The 12,819-nt window shown below is 38.2% G+C and overlaps 1 protein-coding gene across 2 annotated transcripts in view; it reads left to right on the top strand.

The window, feature by feature from the left end:
* NKAIN2 (sodium/potassium transporting ATPase interacting 2) overlaps window positions 1-12,819 on the top strand; it is a gene marked incomplete at both ends in the record, with an annotated part of 504,555 nt that overhangs the window by 37,430 nt on the left and 454,306 nt on the right. The window lies entirely within an intron of this gene.

Consider the following 12,819-nt stretch of genomic DNA (forward strand, 5'->3'; position numbering starts at 1 on the left):
TCTACATGATTTAACATTTGGAACATGAATGTTCTCTCTGCAGAGAGACCTTGACAAAATAGAGGGCTGGGCAATCACCAGCCATATGGAGCTTAACAAGGGCAAAGCGCTGGATTCTGCCCTCAGGATGGCACTACCCTGGTTGTGTTCATAGACTGGGGAGGTTGAAGAGCAGCCCCATGGAAAGGGACCTGGGGTCCTGGTCAGTGGCAAGCTGAGCATGAGTCAGCAGTGCCCTGGCAGCCAAGCATGTCCTGGGGGGCATCAGGGACAGCATTGCAGCTGGGCAAGGGAGGGGATTGTCCTGCTCTGCTCTGCACTGGGGCAGCCTCCTCTAAAGTTTTGGGTGCCACAATATGAAAAAAAGTCATTAAGCTATTGGAGAGTGTCCAAAGGAGGGTGATGAAGCTGTTGAAGGGTCTGGAGGGGAAGCTGTATGAGGTGTGTCTGAGGACACTCTTCATCTTGGAGAAGAGGAGGCTGAGTGGAGACCTCATTGTGGTCTTCAACATTCTCGTGAGGGGAAGCAGAGGGGCAGCTGCCAATTTCTTCAGTCCCATGACCAGTGAGGAAATGGCATGAAGCTGAGGTGGGGAATGTTTAGGTGGGATGTCAGGGAAAGGTTCTTCACCCAGAGGGTGGTTGGGCACTGGAACAGAATCCCCAGAGAAGTGGTCACAGCACCAAGCCTGACAGAGTTCAACAAGCTTTAGCACAGTGCTCTCAGGCACTCTTGGGATATCCTGTGCAGAGCCAGGAGTTGGACTATGATGATCCTTGTGGGTCCCTTCAAACTCAGCATATTCTATGATTTTATGATAACCTTTAGGAATCTGGTGCTAGTAGGCTTTCAAGTGCTGGTAGGAAAGTTGCCAAGCTGCGGAAAGGACAGGAATGGCATTGGGAGGGAGTCTGTTCTGCCTGCCATTACTGGTAGTAGTCAACACTGTTTGTCTTCTGTTGAACTTCCCAGTTTCGGTCCTGGACCTGTCACTCAGGTGCCTGACATGCAAACCACTAGGACTGTGTTTCTTAATAAGCCTCTTTCACCTCTTTCTGGGCCAGAGGTGAACAGGGAGATGGCAGGACCAATTTTCTGCATTAACAGGGGAGAGAAATGATGTGTAGAGGTGCAGAAAAAGCCGAGCATCAAGAAGGAGGAGCACTTGTCAAAGTGGACGGTGAATCTAGCTGGCAGTCCATGGTGGGGAAGAAAATCATCTGGCAGGTGGTGTGGAGACAAGAATGGGAGAAATGTTTTGTTAGCTCTTCAGAAGTCACAGTGTGGTTTCTGTGTTCTAAAAGCTGGCAGCAAATAGAAGTTAAAGATACTTCTCCAGTAAAAAGGGGAGAAAATGCACGGTATTCTGAAGACCTTAGTAGTGTTCCTGAGCAGTGTGGGAGCAGAAGATCAAAGCTTCCATTTTCATCATTTCATTTAACTTCTCTTGTATTTAATTAGCTACATCCAGATGTACAAGAAATTATGTCTGAAGAGTAAAAGTGATAAAAATTCTGAGTCTTACAAGACTAATGAGCTAAAAAAAAGCATCTATTCTGGTGACTGAGAAGAGGGTATTGTTCTGTTCTTTAATAAGAGCTTATGTCTACCAAGTGCCTGAAAGCAAAATCAAACTCCATCACAAACCAGATCTTTTTGCAAGGGAAAAGAGATAGGTCATTTCAATGAGCATATTGCAAATATCTGAATTTCATGTGCAAGTTCAAAGAAAAATGTTTCTCACAAATGAGGAATGGATGAATTTGGAGAGTTACTGTGGATAAATAAGAAAGCTAGCATTCAAGTAGGATAATTTAATTAAGAGTTCTTGAACTGCAACAATCTGTTAAGATATTTGAGATGAGTGAGTTGCATATGAAGAGTTTGCTGTAATTTCAGCGTGGATGTCAAAGTTATATACAGCACCATCAATTGGGAATAACAACACTGTCAGACTTTATGTATGCCTTTCATTTCGTTTTTACGATGTAGTGTAATGATGTTTTGTTAGCTGACTAATTTGTTGATTTTCCATTGTATACAAAACCACCATTAGATGCACCAACATAAAAACCTTTTCTATCAGTCATTCACAGAAGAGTTTATTAAAAGGCAACATTGTAAATATCTGATTGGTTCCTGATCCAGTTTGTAGTTTGTTACTAGTGGCACTAATGGGCATTGACTTTGTAGAGATGAATAATCTTCTGTCTCTTCTCAACCCTTGAACAGGCCTTTTCCAGGACCATCAAATCAGCCACAGGCTTCACTGATTTTACCTTTATTGAAACTGTTGCATTACATCAGGCCCTTACAGTCTAGAGCTTTACAGAATTACCCTCTTTAAAATATGTAACATGATCATCTATGCAAAAAATAAAAAGAAAAGAAATAAAAGAAGACATGTCCTCCTATATTCAGCTTCGGGGGTTTTGCCCCCTAAAATGAAATGAAAGTCACTAAAAGTGAAAGAGGTAAACAAAAATGACATTTTAGTTATCAGAATTCTAACTCTATATCTCATAGGGACAGGTGGTTAGACAAATTCATATCTTTCAAGATGATACCATCATTCGGAAGAGCATTGTTACAAAGCTTTTGGGAAGAGAGGATAGAGAAAAAAACCAAAATATCCCTTTCCCTAGGAAGTGGAATGTGAAATAAGGCTGCGTATTTAAAGATGACCCATCAAAATAAAATTGCTTACAGGTGCAATGGAGGATGAAAAAGCAAATTGTTCTTTGGAAGTGTCTGTCCAGTTCAGGCTTCTGTCTTATGTTGAAATGAATTTTCCACAGGATAGACTTATTTGTTTCCACTCACCATAGGCATCATGGAATTTCTAGTTCAGATGTAACCAAATTATAGAGTTTTGAAGTCAGATGACACAATTTTCACCATGACTTTGTTAACTATGAAAGCCCTTGTGCGTCACTTTCATTCATTGTATATTGAATGTATTGCTCAGAAATCTCCGTAATCTTGTGCACAGCAACTTTTAGAAGTTAATTCTATTGCTCTTTGTAAGGCAAACAAAGAAAGTCATTGTGTGTTCAGTATGAAGCCTACTGTGTCAAAGTAAGCAACATTTCAAAAAGCCTCTCAGTCAAACACACATCAGTAGAAAGTGCATGGAAAACCTTTCATCCTAGCAACGTACATTTTGTTAATCTGTTGTTCATTCCAACACTGATTTTTCTTTCAACTGCATGGATAAAATCATACTCTGTACCCCATGTCCCAGCTCTGTTAATCCCCTATTGTTTTGTAAACACCTCCAATAAAAGAGATGAAGTTGTATTTTCAATATCACTTAAATCAATCCCGCTTTAAAATGGCTGTTTGAGGATTCTCTGTTAAAAAATACAACAAAAAAATAACCTGTGCAGGAAGATCAGATTCAAAGTCCTCAGGCTGCACCTAGTTTCAAAATACTTTTGTTTGTGTACTCCTGTAGCATATGGAAACACCAAAACTACCTCTAAACTCTTCAGCTATGAAGTTTTGTTCATTTTACTTAATGAATATTTTTTTTTACAGAGGGAATAAACTTCTCCTAGACATAATCTTTGCTATCTACAACTTTAGAAGCAGACAGATGAAACACCTTTTGCAGTGCACTTTGTAAAATCGTGCCATGGGGAAGGTTCATTGATCAGGGAAGGCAGGTGGCCTGGAAAGTGTCAGGTCATTGGACAGCACCCAAAGGAGAGCTGAGGCTGGAGCTCTCCTTGGAACAGGTGGTCATCCTAGGCCACAGGGAACCACAGGAAAATGCTGGAGATGTATAGGTAGAGCTGCATATGTTGAGAGTGTGGGTCATTCAGTCAGACAGACTGACATGGTGGGGAGAGGGACTGTCATTCAGCATGCCAAATGGTCAGAGCTGTGTGAGCTAGAGACATTATTGGCATTCCTGCTTGCTCTTCCTACATTCTCCTGCCTCCACTCTGTGTCTCTTCATCCATTCCTCTCCTGCTGTAGTCAAGTGGAGAATGGATTGGAAGAAGTGGTTGAGGAGGGTCAGTAATTTCGCAGAGTTGAGATTCAGCATCACAATGAGTCACTACATCTTATACAAGTGAAGTCTGAAGAAATTTTCTTCTTTGGGCTCTGCATTAAGATTTGCTGAGATGATCCTGTTTTCATTCTGCCACGAGCCCAAACTTGTGGACTTAGTATAATACAGAGTGGTTTGTGTTCATTCTTATTTTACTTTAAGAATTACTGATCATTACTTTATTCTTTCTCTGATTCATCCTTGCCTTTTCAGACCTATTGATTTTGAAAATGGCAGCATGCTGCTGAGCTCCAGCCATACATCAGATTTGTTTCTCCCTGTTCATGAATTACAATCGTATGACTCACCCAGAGCTGCCAAGAAGATAATTGAATCAAGTCACCATTAGCTTCTGGAGTATAATTCTCATCAGCACATATTGGCAGTTTTATGAACTTTCTTAAAATGCAAGACAAAGAAATCTGAACCTGTTCACAAAATACTGAGATTAAACCCCATCTCCAGTAAATTAAAAAAAAAAAAAAAATAATCAGCATCTTCTCATGCTTTGAGAGTCTTGAGGGAAAAGACATGAAGTATGGATTGGTTAAAAAGGAGGAAGAACTGGGCTTCCAGTCACATTTGGAAGGCATTTTGGAATTTCCATTAATGGTATCAGTGTGTCTCAGGGTCACCTGCAAAACTAACAATGCAATTTTCTACACTGGAGAAAAAAGAGTGATGAAGACTACTGTCGAAAGAGTTAGTCTCTTCTCTGAGTACGTGGCTAGGAATGAAAAAGGGAGAGATTTGCAAAATGTTACTTTATAACCCAGACTACATGAGCGAATGGTTGTGAATTCCTGCAATGTGTCCAGCAGCACTGACTAGGTAATTAGTTGTGGCTTGGGAGTATCAGCAATAAATCTGTACAGACCTTTTCTGTCAAAATTGTTTTTCAGTAAAGAACTTTTTTTTTTCCTGACAAAAAAACTTTGTCATAATTACGGTTTTGGTGAAATTTGTATAGTGAACCATATACAAGCACCCATACTGTCTTACCCAGATGCATCTTCCTGGGATAGCTTGTGCTGAAACACTTCCATAGGAGATGGAACTCAGGTTAGTGTCTCTGCTGTGCTTAATTTAAAACTTGGACTCACAGGTGTCAAGAAGGTGTGCAGGTCTCAAGATTATTTTCTGCTCAGTATTTTTGCCTAAGTTTATTTTAAGATTTTGGGTTAGTTCCCATGCTGGTGGAAAGGTTTTGAAACCTTGGTATTTTTGTGGAGTAAAGCTCTGCTTCTCTCTCATTCTATATTTGCCAGCTGGTGTACAGCAGAGTGATCCCAAAGCTGTACATGCAATTTGCCAGTTGAAAAGACACATTTCAGCAGTCCTTCCCTTCTCCTGTGCCACCTGGAACCAAGGGACTGCACAGTGTCTGCCAACACTTGTGTTAATGCTCTTGAAGAGGCATACAATTTTGTTAATTGTGTTTTGAGATTGTATGCTACTGAAAGAAGTTGTAAATACTACTGAAGTGAAGAAAATTGTTATTAAAAAGAAGATCAAGGGGTGGTGATATAATTCAATTTGACAGTGGAACAGCAATTTGCTTTTGAGCAATGTACCTAGAGTGGTTGTAGCATTTTGGCTCAGGGAGGTGACAGTTCAGTTCTATACATGGTGTACTGGGGCATGGGCACATTTGGAAAGGTTGCTTAATTTATTGGTATGCTTCAACAAGCTTGTCAGGAAGCTCCAGAGCTTGGAGTAGGGAAGAGTTGCCATGAAGTGAACTTTTGACAGAAAATCTTGCACAATGTTGCTGAGCAGCACACAGAACCCTATCTTCATATTGTACACCTGAAAAACTTTTAAATATTCTGGGGCAGCCACAGTGTTTTTGTTGAGGTTTGTTTTTCAGTTCTTTTCTAAAAGTGATCTGTGAAAACAGGATAGAAAAGTTGAATGTTGTGGCCTTAATCTTCCACTACCAATATGTAGAAATGGAACTCTTACAATTAACAAGCCACATAAATTTACCACTAATGTGCATTCTGGTCTGCATTATCTCACCAAAATTCCTGTCATTAAACTGGAATGAGGTTTGTCCTTACACTGTTTCAAGTAGGACTTGAGTGATTCATAAGCTTTGTAGTGATTCTCTGCAGTATTTGCTTTTGCCTCCAGCAGAGAACAGAGCACAAGATAGATAGATAGATAGATAGATAGATAGATAGATAGATAGATAGATAGATAGATATTTAGATAGATAGATAACCTAAACCTTTTATGTTGGGTTCTTAGTCTTCAGGTTGGCAGAGAACAGATTATCATATGTGCAAGACATCTAGGGAAGGAACTAGTTGACTTCTGACTAATCATGCCAGAATGTATTTCTTTAAGACCCTTTACTCAGTTTCATCTCATCTATTTTCTCTATCTTTGGTATATCTACAATGGAATTTATGAAGAAGTCAACATTTTTTCTTTTTTTCCCCTTATTGTATATGTAGCACATTCAATCATGAATCTTTTTAAAGTAAAAACTAATTAAATAACTCCAGTGAAAGATGAAAATTTCTATTCTGATCTTCAGTTTTAAAGTTTACATTCCTATTGCTTCATAGATCTCTTATCTTTTCAAATCTTTCAGAATCTGACAATAAAACATTTACATACAAAGAAAGGAAAAAACCCAAACTCCCAAAACTTCAATAGAACTTTACAGAAGGTTCAATTAATATCACCCAAGCCCTCCTTTAACAGGCTTCAGTTAATCCACCCTATACAAAAGACATTGATGTGCCCAGTGTCTGGAAAAACCATCTTCTGCTTTTGGGAATGTTGTTGTACCAGTCATTAGGCATTTTCTATTAAGAGAAAAACATCATGTTTTAAAAACTCATGGTCTGAACATGCTGGCAGTAATCATAATAGGATTTCACCATCTTCCTCAACTATCCATGTCTGTTATTAGGTTTTAAAACTAAATGATTTGGTTTGGCATTTGTGTCAAATCACAGAAGCTATAAGGTCAAATTACTTTATCCTGCCAGAAAAACATAGTATCAAAACCAGTAGACAGCCATCCAAGTGCTAGTTAGACTGCTCACATGGGTATTCAGGTGAAATTCTTGAGCCACATAAAATCACATCTGATGAGTGCTGAGCTTAACACTGCTGTGGGAATTATGGCACAAGCCTCAGCAAGAGGGTCAGATGGACACTAGTCTGGCAGCCTCTGGGTCAGAGGCAGAGAGATGTGTCAGAAAAGGATCTCTGTGGAAAAAATACAGACTTCTGAAAAAACACAGGATTATGTGTCCCAACAGTTGATGTCTATTATAGAACACACAGCTGGGACAAAACCTGTACCTTCTTACTGATACTGAATATCCTATAAGAAAATGCTGTTCTGTTAAAAGATAATTAGGAGCAAATACTTTAAACTGCTGTATTACTCAGACCTAAAATGATCTAGTGAGATATCATATATATTATGCAAGGAGTTTAATAAAAATTTCATAAAAATTTGTGTAACTTGGCAAGAGAATTTTTTCCCAAATGGAAGGAAAGATTATCCTCTAATCATTATTAAAAAAATAAAATTGAAGTAAACGCAGGATACGTTTAGGAACTGTGCAGCATATATTAATAGACTGTTACAGGGGAGAGGTTATATGTCATATTCTTAGAACAGTTACACCTAGGAAAACAAAAGAATGCCTTGCTAGCTCACATTTCAGAGATTTTCATCTGTTCTGGGTAAAACCTGACTAGTATTTGTGAATTGCTCTAAGTGTAAGAGGGACTCTTTAAGCAGAAAGAGGGTAGATTTAAATTGGATTTTAGGAAGAAATTCTTGACTGTGAGCGGGGTGATGCACTGCAAAAAGTTGCTGAGAAGTAGTGAATGCCCATCCTGGAAGTGTTCAAGGCCAGGCTGGATGGGACTCTCAGCAGCCTGGGCAAGTAGAAGGTCTCCCTGCCCATGTCAGGGGAGTTGAAATTAGAAGTCACTTCTCAACCAAACTGAACCTTTCTATGGTTCTGTGTATCTGTGATTCTAAGGGTCATTTCTGGGGAGTGCTAAAACCAGAATGAGTTATTAATTTGAAAACAGGCCACAGCGGCATTTGCACTAGGAAAATAAGGTGATGAAAAATCTCAGTTCAAGAAAATGGTAGAGGTGAATTTGACATATAGAGTGAGTTGCTTCTGATTCCCAAAAATAGTGGTTCTTCTCTTAAGAGATTGTACCCTGCATTTTCAGAGTGATTTTATACCACCAAGGAATTAAAAAAAGGTCAAATCCATGAACCATACAGAGAGTACTAAAATGATGTTATTCTTTAAGACTGTATTTTTTTCTATTTACATATTTCAAATAATTGCTTTGAATTTATTTTTTAAGAGCTCAGTAAATTAAATATAACCCACCTACACCTTAATGACATAAAAATATGACAGAAAGATAATAACACAATAGAAATTCATCTTGTTAATGTATCTCATCATATTGTTTAAAAGCAGCAGCAATATAAAAGATAAATTTAATGTGTGTTAAACATTGAGTGGTTCAACAGATATTGCATGCATATGCCAAAAGAACATATATTCTTCACTGTTTGTGATATATATATTTTAGTGCATCCTGTTGAAACATTTGTACAAGTTCCAATATACTTTTGTCAGATTGAAAACTTTACTGTGTGGACTTTTCCCTGGGAATTTTGTTACATTAAAAAATACCAAAAACAACAAACCAGGATGTCCAGCTGGTATTTCAGCAGTAGCTAATGAAACGGGCATAAAACATCAAGCATGCAACCAAACTGTTAAAGAGCACCTGTGTAGTCAGTAACTCTTCCTGCTATCTTCTTGTCAGGAAAAAATAATACAGAAATACTAATTTTTTTCCAGTTTTGAAGTAATTTGTTTTGTTCAATTATTCTGTCCATTACACTAACACAGGGTGTCAGTTATGTTTCTTGGTTAATTACTGCTTCAGAATGGGCAAGTGGTTAGCCTAAAGCATGTGCTTGATCCAGAGAGGTGATTTAGCAATAAATGTGATTTTTTTTTTCCAGTGACAGAACAATAAGTATCTTTCAAAAGCTGCTGTGATAAATAATTTCTATGGCCTTTCCAGAAATGCCCTTCTTTCAATTTTTGGAAATCTTTCTCAGGACTGATTTAAACACAACTTTAACTACCAAGCAGAACTTGTTCATTTGAAAGCTCCCAGAGCTGTCTGTGAGTCTGTATTTTCTCTGCAAAATACTATGCTTGAAATCCCTACAGATTCTTTAACTTTTCTCCTTGTGAAGCGAACAGGAATGATATATTCTGGTTTCAAGACAAATCAGCAGAATATCTCTGCAGCTCCATAAAGACACCTGAGATCATCTCGTGGTTTTCTAACCATGCTGCATGGTTTGCAGCAGGATATAACTAATTTTTAGTCACATTTACACTGGAAGTAGATAAATGCAGATGGAGAAACAGAAATCACTCCACAGCAGTACACTGCTATAAGTATGTAACAAAGCTGCATTTTTGCCGTGCCCATCTTGACTGTTTTCATAGCTGTCACTCTCTTCCTTTTTCCTCTCCCCAGTAACTTCCTTTAGATTCATGCTCAGAAATCAATCTCTACTGTTAATGTTCTCTCCACATCTACATTCAACTGTTTGTGCCTATGTGAATTTGAGAGTTTGACTTTCATAAAATTCCGCTAGTAATGTGCATTAGCAATCCATTAGCCTTAATCATCTCTTTAGCCCAATATGGGTTTCCATTAGCACCCTTATGGAAACTAAAATGGAAAAATTATTTGCTCATGAAAGACAGAAAAGGAAAGATTCAGAGAGATGAGTTCTTTCATGATCTGTGCATCTCTCTGATCAGCCAGCTGGTCATTGAAAAAGTTAGGATTGCAGGCTACTCATGTTGTTTTCTCACAGGACTCTGTAGGTGTTTGATTCCAAAATGATTTTTCATAGATACTCATGACATGAGGGCATTATTAGTAACACATCAGCCACTAGTTTAATTCTCTGAATTCTTTCGTATTTAATCACCAAGTTATGATGATTGAATGTGAATCAGAAATTTCCTTTAAGAGAAGAATTTACCAGTCTTTCAAAGGGCTTGGATATTTTTGCCTTTTCATGCTCAGACAGTGCTTTTTTTCCCTTTAATTTCTTAAGTATTTTAAGTTTCTTCTCTGTATTCTTATTAGTGGTATCTTTTCTGTGCAGGTTTTAACTCTTCTTGATATTGCAGGCTATTTGTAAGGAGAAAGATTGCAGGGCTGTAACATGAAATTGTCAAGGATCTACTGGTACTAGTGTTTTGCCCTCCTTTAAGTCATTCTAATTTTTTCTCTCTTTTGGCTTTCATTAATGTTCTTAACATCGCTACTGTAGGCTAAAACTAAGAGTCAAGAAAATTGCACTCAAGGTTTGGGTGTACCATGGGCCTCATGATTGACCATATTATCTAATGTCCTGTGTGGCTGTTTATGAATACCTGAGAGACAGAAATAATTTTTGCCCAAATTTAGTTAATTTTGAAATGTATAAATTAAAGTGCAGACAAAACCTTGATGTCTTAACTAGTAATTTTTAGCCACTTTGTTGAATGTATTATTCTCTGTGTAAGAAGAAACATGCCATATAAGAAAATGACATTTATAGAATCCTGAGCAAATACAAAATATTTTTAAAAACCAGGAAATTTAGGCAACTTACTACATGGTTTTATTTATCTCCTTTCTCTAATTTTTAGTTTTTCCTCTTCGGTGGGGATAGATTAGGGAAATTGTGTAGTCAGTTCTGGTATGGCTTCAAAGAGTAATACCAAACATTAGTATGGTGATAAAAATATCTGGAAAGGGATTGCTACTTTGCTAGAAGAAATAAAAGTAGGTGCTTCTTGGTCATTAGGCTTTAGTTCCAAGGGAGAATGTACTATGTAGGTTGCAACGATAGAAACTTTGTCATCTGTCTGTGGGTGTCTCTGGGTGTGTTTGCATTTGGATAGCTTTCACTCCTTGGGGTTTTTCAATGCATACTTTATGAAATTAATAGCATAATCTAACGTACATCAAATTAATAGCATAATTTAGCATACATCCTTGCCTTTATCTCTGTGGGGAATTTGGAACTCACTGGAAATGTTACACAGACAATGCTGAAATAAAGCAGCTGATGCTGGTAGAAACAAAAGCAATTTTTTCTCTTTTTTATTTTTTTTTTTCAGGTGAAATTACTGGTACTGAAATAACATTTCAGCAATAAAACATAAAAGTGATACACAGTGGGAGATCATTAAAAAGTATCCTGTCACTTGAATTAGACCACGTATTGTAATGCAGATTATATTGATTTGCTGCAAGTTTCACATTAAAACTAGACTTTCTGTCAACTGAGCACAAGTACTAAAATTCTTTGAATTACAGTGGCAAGCAGCAGGGTAGTTGGTACAACGTCTCTCTTACCAAAACTTGAGATCATAAGGATATTAGCAGGAGGTTTTCAGACTTTTTTCTGAAAGCTCAATAAATTATTAACCAAGTCTGTTTCCACTATTTGCACTATTGCTGCTGGATAGTTTTCTTAAAGAGAACAGCGAGGTGCTGTGCTTTTATTTTTGTTGTAAAGTAGAATATTATTCATGTTGTTCTTTTCAGAGATTAAGAGATATTATCTCAGGTAGAGGCAAGATTCCCTTTCCCAAGATCTAAATTCAAATCTTCTATGTTATGGTTCCCTGCCATTACCAAGGCTGTAAGAACATTCCTTGTTGCTTTTTGAAAATGTCCTAACTTTACCAACTTTCCCTTTGGTAGATACTGAATCCCACAGCCTTGAAGGATATGAGCAAGAATAGGAAAAGCCATGCACAAAGCATACTAGGACTGTAGATGAGGCTGCTGGAAATATTCTCTCAAATCATCTGCTGTGACATTTGAAAGGACCAAAAGCAATAATGAACTTTTCAAAGTTTGTCTGATTGGTCTGAGTCATGCAAAATAGAGATTTCCTCCCCTTTAGGTGCTGTGATGCCTCATTTATGAACTGAAACCTGTGGAAGTACAGCCCATCCCTTTTTGTCATGAGTCAGGAAAGGTTTTGGAAACATCTACGGTGGTTAATGTCCCACTTTGGGGAGCTGAGGGACAAATAACCAAATAAATCTACTTCTGAAAAAGGCAAGTAGCAAGAAGCCATCATAATTCAGTTACATTAAGGTTTCTTTAGGTTGCCCTCCTAGCATAAAGGAACCTGATGGTCACAGAAACAATCTCTGTGTGCAGGGAGTAGCCTTGAGCCAGAGCACAGTGCAGTACTGTGTGAATCTGCTTACAGCCCCTGAAGTGTGAGCTGCATCAAAGACTTAGCTTAGGGAAGCAGAGACAATTAAAGAGAGAATGAATCAAGGGCTGTACTGAGCACCACTTTGGCAGCCTTTGGCAAGGAGAGGTCAGTTGTTGAGGACCACGGGAAGTAGAGCTTCAGGCAGAGCAGGCACAACCCCCGCTGACTTTTGCTGCTGAGGACATGATCTCAGCCTGTGTGAGAGTGCTGGAGTACAAAGTATTGGTGATTCAATGCTCGTCTTGTCTTGTCAGCCCTTCCTCTGTCACAAAAATCACATATCTGAGAGCTGGGACCAGGAAATGAAAAAAGACCAGAATTTCTGAGTAGCTGCTGGTGATACCTTTGAGGATCAACCGCTACCACTAAAAACTACTGTACATTTTCATCAGTTTTCAAAGAAATTCCATTTAGTTTCTGCTTTGC

The sequence above is a fragment of the Fringilla coelebs genome (assembly GCF_963513975.1).
Source record: "Fringilla coelebs genome assembly, chromosome: 3".
NCBI lineage: Eukaryota > Metazoa > Chordata > Aves > Passeriformes > Fringillidae > Fringilla > Fringilla coelebs.